At 38.4% G+C, this 8429-nt stretch overlaps 1 long non-coding RNA gene across 1 annotated transcript; it reads left to right on the top strand.

The window, feature by feature from the left end:
- Nucleotides 1–575: 575 nt before the first annotated feature.
- Nucleotides 576–7163, top strand: LOC131278280 (uncharacterized). Its single transcript, XR_009185600.1, has 3 exons — nucleotides 576–1049; nucleotides 3315–3432; nucleotides 7002–7163. It is a non-coding gene; the product is annotated as an uncharacterized lncRNA (long non-coding RNA).
- Nucleotides 7164–8429: the final 1266 nt, after the last annotated feature.

The following is an 8429-nucleotide window of genomic DNA, read 5'->3' as shown; positions in this document are numbered from 1 at the left end:
TCTCTGTCTTATCTGAACCTACATGGAGGCAGAGCTACAGGGCTTGCTTCTTTGCTGAGCCTGTACTTGCTAGAGGCCCTGTTTACAATTTACAGGTATATGAGTGAATGCCCCTCTACTCACCTTGAAATAGAGCCTCTCCCCTCTGGTTACAGTCTTGAGGGAGTCCTGTGCCCCAGACTGCTGTAACTGAATTGTTTCTTACACTGTCAGCAAGACATCACTCTGTTCTCATGACAAACTCTAGGTGAGAAGACTGAGACACATCTCCCAGCTCAGTCTCTCAGACTTTCACCTGATAGATTGGCATTGACCTACATCACCCCAGTATGTGCACATGGGCCAATGTGCTCCCTCTGAGCAGGACCTGGGACCTACCAGAGGACTGCAAGTTGGTCCCACACTGCATTTTGAGGAGAGGGGGAGGGGCTAGCAAGAGTACTGTGAGAATTTGGAAGACTAGGTCTTTATGACCTACCCTAGTAGAAGCAAGCTTCACTAGGAGATGGAGCCCCAGTCCCCACTGCTGCTGGGCAGGAGGCTGGGGGAAGGGAGTGGTAGCCACTGCAGGAAGGGTGAAATTGACGGGTACTTATCACAATTTACCAGGCTCTTCCTCCTGGTCCTCCCTGGAAGTTGCACAGTATTCCTGGACTCAATCATCTTCCCACAACCCAGCTCATTGATTTTTGCAACAGAAGGCAAAGAGAAATAATATTTATGAAGAATTTGCTCTATTGTACCTCTTTTACTAGACCAAAAGATCATATAGAATCATCAAAACAACACTGGGAAGACAGAATGATAACCCCTATTTCACACATGAGAAATCCGTAGGACAGAATCACATCAGTAAGAATAATAGCAATCAACTTCAGGGATTTCCAGCACATGGGCCCTTACTGTCTACTACCATTCATTCTATCTCTTGTTCACTAACAAGCTCAGCAAGAACCCATCTGTACTGCGTGGGCCATGAGCAGGCCCCACAGGAGTTAAGCCTCCACTAATACACTTGGATTGAAGTGAGAAAATCATCTCTGTTGATGGTAGGTTGAAATGTAATGTTTTGTTACAAGCTTTTAATCTATAACAAGACAATGCATTACAATAGGAAGTGGAGATTTCAAAATTTCTCAGTGAAAGCTTTAAACATTAAAGAGTTTTACTTTTGGGTGAATAATAAGAATAATTGACATAAATTAGAAGTAATTCAGCTAAAAGATGTGACAGTGCTTTTTTTGAGAATCTGGTGAAATGATATAAAGGTGGTGATGGCATCAAACTGTGAATAAAAAATTGAATAGATGGGCACTATTATGGATTGAATTGTGTTCCGAAGAGATATGTTGAAACCCTAGGCCCGTGTACCTCAGAAGGTGACCTTATTTGGAAATAAGGTTACTTCAGAAGAAATTAGGCAAGTTAAAATAAGATCATACTTGAGTAGGGTAAACCCTTAATCCAATATGACTAGTAAGAGAATGACAGAATTGGACACAGTGAGATGGCTGAAGGGAGAATACCACATGACAACTGCGGGAGAGAGAGCCACGGATTGCCAGGCAGTCCCTGCTAGAAACCAGGAGAAACCCATGGGATAGGTTCTTCCCTATTCTCTACAGATTTCAGAGGAAACATGGCCAGGCCAGCACCTTTACTTCAGACTTACAGTCTCTAGAACTATGCAACAATAAATTTCTGTTGTTTTAAGCCGCACAGTTTGTGGTAGATTGTTAAAGCTGCTCTAGGAAACTAAAAGTCACGGAACTCTTCACCAGTATATCAATGATCTGCTAGCAATATGCTGAACGACCTTAACAAAGTCAACCCAAAACTCTCATCTTCAGTTTCTTAATCTCTGAAATGCCAGTGTTTGGCTTGATAACCTCTTGGTATTTGCTCCCTAATATTTAGAGGAAAAAAAGACATTACATTTAATTGCCTTTTAATCTTTCCCAACTTAATTTTATTCATTTATAATTTGGAGAAAGAACAAATACCTGTATCACCCACTTGGTCTCTTTAGTTTTAATATTCCAACTAAGTTCACCTGTCCAACTTAAAGACTCTGAATATATTTTTTTAAGTCACTGCATTGAAAGATTTTACAAACTGACTAGAAGAATACATATTTATTTAGAAATATTTTTGCCTTTTTCTAGAAATGATAAATATGACTGAAAAATCAGAATAGTATATATCACATATGTGCCACATATTATACTGTTTTCTTTATATTTTCTCTAATCTTCACAACAAATTAGATTTTATGCATTATTATAATTTTATATTTGTCAAAAAATAAATATTCAGGAGAGTTCATTACTTCCAAGGGTACGCACTAGCTCAAAGATCCAAACTCAAATTTTTCAGCCCCCAAAAGGGCCTTTATTTTTTCATTTTTCTGCAGTACTTCTTACTAAAATATCAGCCTCAGGGGAAATGGAAAATTATACCTATTCTAGGTTCTGTTCTAAATAAAGTTTCTTTCTAAGTAAATAATTCTTTGACATAAGGATTTAAACAGTAAAAATTGCAATCTAAAAATTGTTCATCCATTTTTTATAAGTTCAACATTGTCACTATTTTTCTGTGTATGGTTTTCTCTTTCTTTTGTATAAGTTTATTTGTACATACAATATACATTCCAAAAATCTTTCTTTTCACTTAGTTTCTGTTTCCTCCTGTTCATCACATTTGAATACTGCTAACATGTTATATGCTCTAAATGTCAGGGTATTACCTCTTTTATCTTTTATCATTTAAATTAAGCAGCAACATTTTAAATTTCAAATTATCTAAAGACTTATTCAGAATATTTTAAAGTTTATAAGGCAATTGATTAAAATTGTGCACCGAATTACTCTACCTTTGTAAAATAAAATTTGAGACACTGTAAACATGCCACTGCCGTTCCTTCAAACAATCATTTTAAAACAGGCACGATACCTAGGAATCAGGGGCTAGTTCCACTATTTTGAATTAGCCCAATGTGCAGATGATGTGATGATTAGAAGATTATCTTACTATCTTTTTTCCTTCCCTCTTAACTGCCATTTAGTGCTTTCCTTTTTGATAGGCGTAACAAAATCTTGTTTCTAAAAAGGAGAATGCATGTAATTAAGGGAAAAATTGATCCAAGACCACTCTTAAACTGCAAGGAAAATATGAAAAGTTTTCATCCTTTTTTTCCGTGTTTCCATTTCAATCTATTTTATTTAATCCTGGTTTTTCTGAAAAACGCAATTTCTTTATTTTAATTATTTTAAAGAGAAATGGACTCATATTGACTTTTCTTTTTCATAAATCAGAATGCTGAGATAATATGTTAGCAGGGTCTTGGGGAGCCCATATTGTAATGTAAGAAGATGAAGTCCATGCTTTCTTCTGAGAACCAGAATGATAATTCTCATGTATGACACTACCTAGGTAAGTGTTTTAGTTTGCTATAGTTTGCCGGTACAATGTACCAGAAATGAGGTGGCTTCTACAATGGGATTTATTAGCTCCCAGAAGGTTGGCAGCTGGTGATCCTGAATTTCTGCCATGTGGCAAGGTATATGGCGGCTCTGCCAGTCTCTGCTTTCTCCCCCCACGCCACATTGCTCTCATCTTCTTGCTCTCGTGCTGTTGTCTCTGCTTAGTGGGTTCCTCTCTGTCTCTGAGGCTTTTTTCTGTGTCTGTGGCTTTTTATTCCTCCTTTTATAAAGGACTCCAGTAAGAGGATTAAAACCCACCCTGGGCTATATGATACAGGCACAATCTAATCAAATGGCTTTAATCTAATTAAAGGTTCACAATAAGTTCAATTTAAGAGCATAATTTTCTGGGGTTCACAAAAAACTCAAACCAATACATTCTACCCTCTGAACCCCCAAAATATACTGTGTTTCCATATGCGAAATATATTCACTCCATCACAATATTTCAAAAAACTTAAATCATTTCATGAACAGTATTAAGTACAAAATCTCATTAAAATCAGTTATAGTCATGCCTGTCTTGAGACAAAACTTCCCCTTAGGCTGTGGACCTGTGAAACTTATAAAAGAAGAAGTTGCTATCCTTCTCAGATCCACCCTTATCAAGTATTTGGGTGGTGGTTGATCTCCAGGCCTTACGGTCTAAGAACACTAGGGTGACAACAACACCTTCAACCTCCTTAGCAGCACAGTGGGGTGGGGTCACACTTCCCAATACCCTGGGAATGTGCCTTATCTTCTCAGAAACCTGGTAGGGCTGCATACTTCCTGAATAATGTGGCAGAAGACCCACCCTCTCCAAGCCACAGGGCGTAGTCTCCCCTTCCTCACACATAGGTAGGTCAGTTCTCTTTGTTAGAAAAGATGTTTTTAATCCAGACCTCAGTTTCCACAGTTCTACCTTTCTTTCAATCTCTCCCTTTTCTGTTCCTTTTAGTCCAGGCTGGCAGTGTTTCCATCCATACAGATCTTGTAGAAAAACTTGTAGATTTTTCATGCAGGAAATAGGGGTTCAAGTCATCAGACAGTAAGACTTTCCACAAACCGTTTCTGGATAACAGTATTTCCAATCCTGACTTATACCAAAAGGTCTGGCTGGTTCCAAGTTCAGTTAGGTCCCCACATGTGACATTATTCTCTGGGGATTTGCTTTCCAGAAGCTCAGAATTTCCTAAACCATCAATTTCTGGTTTCTTGTTCCCAGGAGTTCAGTTCTCAGCTTCTCTCTTTCCTCTCTCATTTTGCTATTAAACTGCAAGGGAAACCCAGGCCTGTGTTCCATATTTACTTTGGGAATTCCCTCAGCCACCTAATGCAAACTTTAATATTCTGCTTTCCATCTAACATGGGGACTCAATTTTGCCAAGTTCTCTATCCCTTATAGAAAGAATTACCTTCCTTCCAGTTTTCAATGGCACATTCATCATTTCTTTCTATGTCTACATCAGAAGTATTTTTAGCATCCATATTTTTCTATCAACAGTCTCTTCAAAGTAATCTAGAACTTTACTATCAAATGACCCACATTTCTTCCAGAACCTACCCCTACCCATTTTTAACACCATTCCAGCATTTTTGGGTATTTGCATAGCAGCATGCACCCAACCCTCCTGGTGCCAATTTCTGTTTTAGCTCTCTAAAGGATGTCAATGTAATATATCAGAAATTAGGTGACCTCCATATGGGATTTAGTAGGTTAAACACTTACAGTATAGAAGCTGAGAAAAATGTCCAAATCAAGGCATCAGGCTAAGCTCTGTCTCCAAATGTTGGATGCTGGCAAACTTGGACTCATCACATGGCAAGGCAAAATGGCAACTTTGTCAGCCTCTTCCTTCTCCTCTGGGCTGCATTGTTATCAGTTTCTTGCCTTTGTGGCATTCTCTTTGCTATGTGAGTTCCACTCTGTCTCTGGAGATTTTTTTTTTGTGTCCGTGGCTCTTTATTCCTCCATTTATAAAGGATACTAGGAAGAGGACTAAGACTCACCTGGGTCACACCCTACTGAAGTGATCTACTCAAAGGGAAGTTCCCTTAACTATATCGGATCAAAAGATCCCACCTACAATAGGTGTACTGCACAGGAATGAATTAGCTTTAAGAATAGGATATTTTTCTGGGAAACCCAGCTTCAAACATCACAATAAGTTTATTCATTGCATATATATTCATGTTTCCTCACAATTTGTTGGTACTTCTTGTATAAAAATGTTCTTGTAGTCAAGAATCTGGCTGATGCAATTTTTTTGTCTAAGACTTTCAAATCTTTTTCAAGGTTTTTTGAACATCATGTACTAAAATATATTCACCTTGATATAGTAATTTACTTCTTGATAAATTTGAATAGAATATCTTTAATGATAACACATTGTCTGTATTAGTCAGCCAAAGGGGTGCTGATGCAAAATACCAGAAATTGGTTGGTTTTTATAAAGGGTATTTATTTGGGGTAGGAGCTTACAGATAATAGGCCATAAGCATAAGTGACTTCCCTCAAAAAGTCTATTTTCATGTGTTGGAGCAAGAGGGCTGCCAACATCTACAAGGGTTCAGGTTTCCTGGGTTCCTTTTTTCCAGGGTCTTGCTTCTCTCTAGGTTCAGAGTTCCTCTCTCTCCAGGGCTTGCTTCTTCCTGGGATGAGGGTTCCTCTCCTCCTGGGGCTTGCTTCTATTTCCTCTGTGAGCTTACTTCCCAGGGCTCCAGGTTAAGGCTTCAGCATCAAACTCCTACATCAAAACTCCAACATAAAAAACCCTCAGCTCTGTCCTTTACCATGCCTTTTATCTGTGAGTCCTCTCCCACCAAAGAGTGGGGACTCAACACCCTAATGATGTGGCCCAATCAAAGCCCTAATCATAACTTAATCATGCCCAGGTACAGACCAGATTACAAACATAAACCAATATCTATTTTTAGAATTCATAACCATATCAAACTGCTACATTGCCCATTCTAAATAATCATGTTTCTAAACATAATAACAGCATACATTTAGAATCTACTTTTTAATAATGTATGCATTTTAATTTAAATTGTCTTATTTCTTAAAAATGTTAAGCATATTCTTTTTCCTTTTACTAAGAAGAAAAAATCATATGCCCATAGTATATAAATTTTTTTTAAGATTTATTTATTTATTTAATTCCCGCCCCCCCCCCCCCCCGTTGTCTGTTCTCTGTGTCTATTTGCTGCGTCTTGTTTCTTTGTCCGCTTCTGTTGTCGTCAACGGCACTGGAAGTGTGGGCAGCACCATTCCTGGGCAGGCTGCACTTTCTTTCGCGCTGGGCGGCTCTCCTTACGGGTGCACTCCTGGCGCGTGGGGCTCCCCTACGCGGGGGACACCCCTGTGTGGCACGGCACTCCTTGCGGGCATCAGCACTGCGCATGGGCCAGCTCCACACGGGTCAAGGAGGCCGGGAGTTTGAACTGTGGACCTCCCATGTGGTAGACGGACGCCCTAACCACTGGGCCAAGTCTGTTTCCTATAAATGTTTTTAACAGTTCTTTTCTTCATAGATAAAAGCTGGAAACAAGGCAAATGGTCAAGAGGAGAATGGATAGACAAAATGTGATATATGTAAACAGTGAAATAATAATTAGAAATAAAAATGAGTGAGCCATTGAGAAACACAATAAACTGGAAAAATCTCAAATAATTAGGTCAAGTTAAACAATCCAAACCACACACAAAAAAATGGTAAGTGCTGTACGATTCGATTTATATATAAAGTGTTAGAAACCACAAACTAATATGTGTTGACAGAAAGAAAATCAGTGGTAGCCCTGCTTGCAGCGTAGAGAGACTATAAAGGGGCACAAGGAAACAGTTTGGGGTTGTATATGCTTATCATCATTATTTTGGTGATGGTTTCATGAGTATATGCATATGCCCAAACTAATAAATTGTGCCCTTCAAAGATATGCAGTTAATGGTATATCAGTTTTGCTTCACTACATTTGTTAAAATACGTTTTATCATTTCAATCCCACTATAATCCAAGAATTATTATTGTCCCATTTTAAGGATAAGGAAATTGTAGTTTGGAGAAGTTATGTGATTTTTTCCAAGATTGCACGTAAGGATCTGAATTATGGGAATTTAAATATACGTTTTTCTTACAACTGTGTATCCTTTGCATTTCAATATTTTCTCTACTGAAGAGGATGGTTGATTTAGTTCAAAGTTTATCATGTTTAAGATTATACACTATGAAATCCAAAAAAAAAAAAGTGTCATGGATGATTTATTCTCTGATTGAATATTTCTTCAATATTTCTGAGGATAAAATGAAAAGTGTCTCTCAAGTCCATGTGTTAAAGATTTATGGTTTAAAATGATATTTCATAGCAGGCTTCCAGTTCAGTTTTGCCCTGCACACCAAAAACATTAAAGGTAAAGTATTGAAAATGCCAATTATGGATAATAGCACTGAAAACTTAACATCAACCAATCATCAGAATCCAAAATGCTCACTAGAAATAAAGACAATGAGGCTTGTGTGAGCAACAAAATTAAGGGTCTGTATCCTTTAAAAATAGAAAAATAAAATACTTTTAAAAGTAAGATAAGAACTTGCACCACCCAAACCAATAGTATCACTACAGCCCTGTCATATTTGATGGGGAGTTAAGGTGGGAAAAGTGGGTTGGATGGTCCATATAACTGGGGTAGGGTTGGGGGAGTGAGCAGATAAACACTGAGGATTGGCAGGTATGTGGTTGAAACTACAATGTTGGGAAAGCTCTATTGACAATGTGACAAGGAAAGGTTACAGGTTTAGAGTGCTGGATGGGGGGCCATTCAGGACAGGGAGCACCTGAGGCAGTTTTCTAGAGAATATGTGGGTGATCATTTTGTCATAGTGTATTGTATCATTGGGTGGAGACCCACATAATGAGCAGGAAGGAGTTGGACTCCCTTCCTGGGGAGGCCATGTATGTTTT

This window comes from Dasypus novemcinctus, chromosome 4, assembly GCF_030445035.2.
Source record: "Dasypus novemcinctus isolate mDasNov1 chromosome 4, mDasNov1.1.hap2, whole genome shotgun sequence".
Taxonomy (NCBI): Eukaryota; Metazoa; Chordata; class Mammalia; order Cingulata; family Dasypodidae; genus Dasypus; species Dasypus novemcinctus.
The sequence above is the reverse complement of the archived record's forward strand: the minus strand, read 5'-3'. Positions and strand labels throughout refer to the sequence as shown.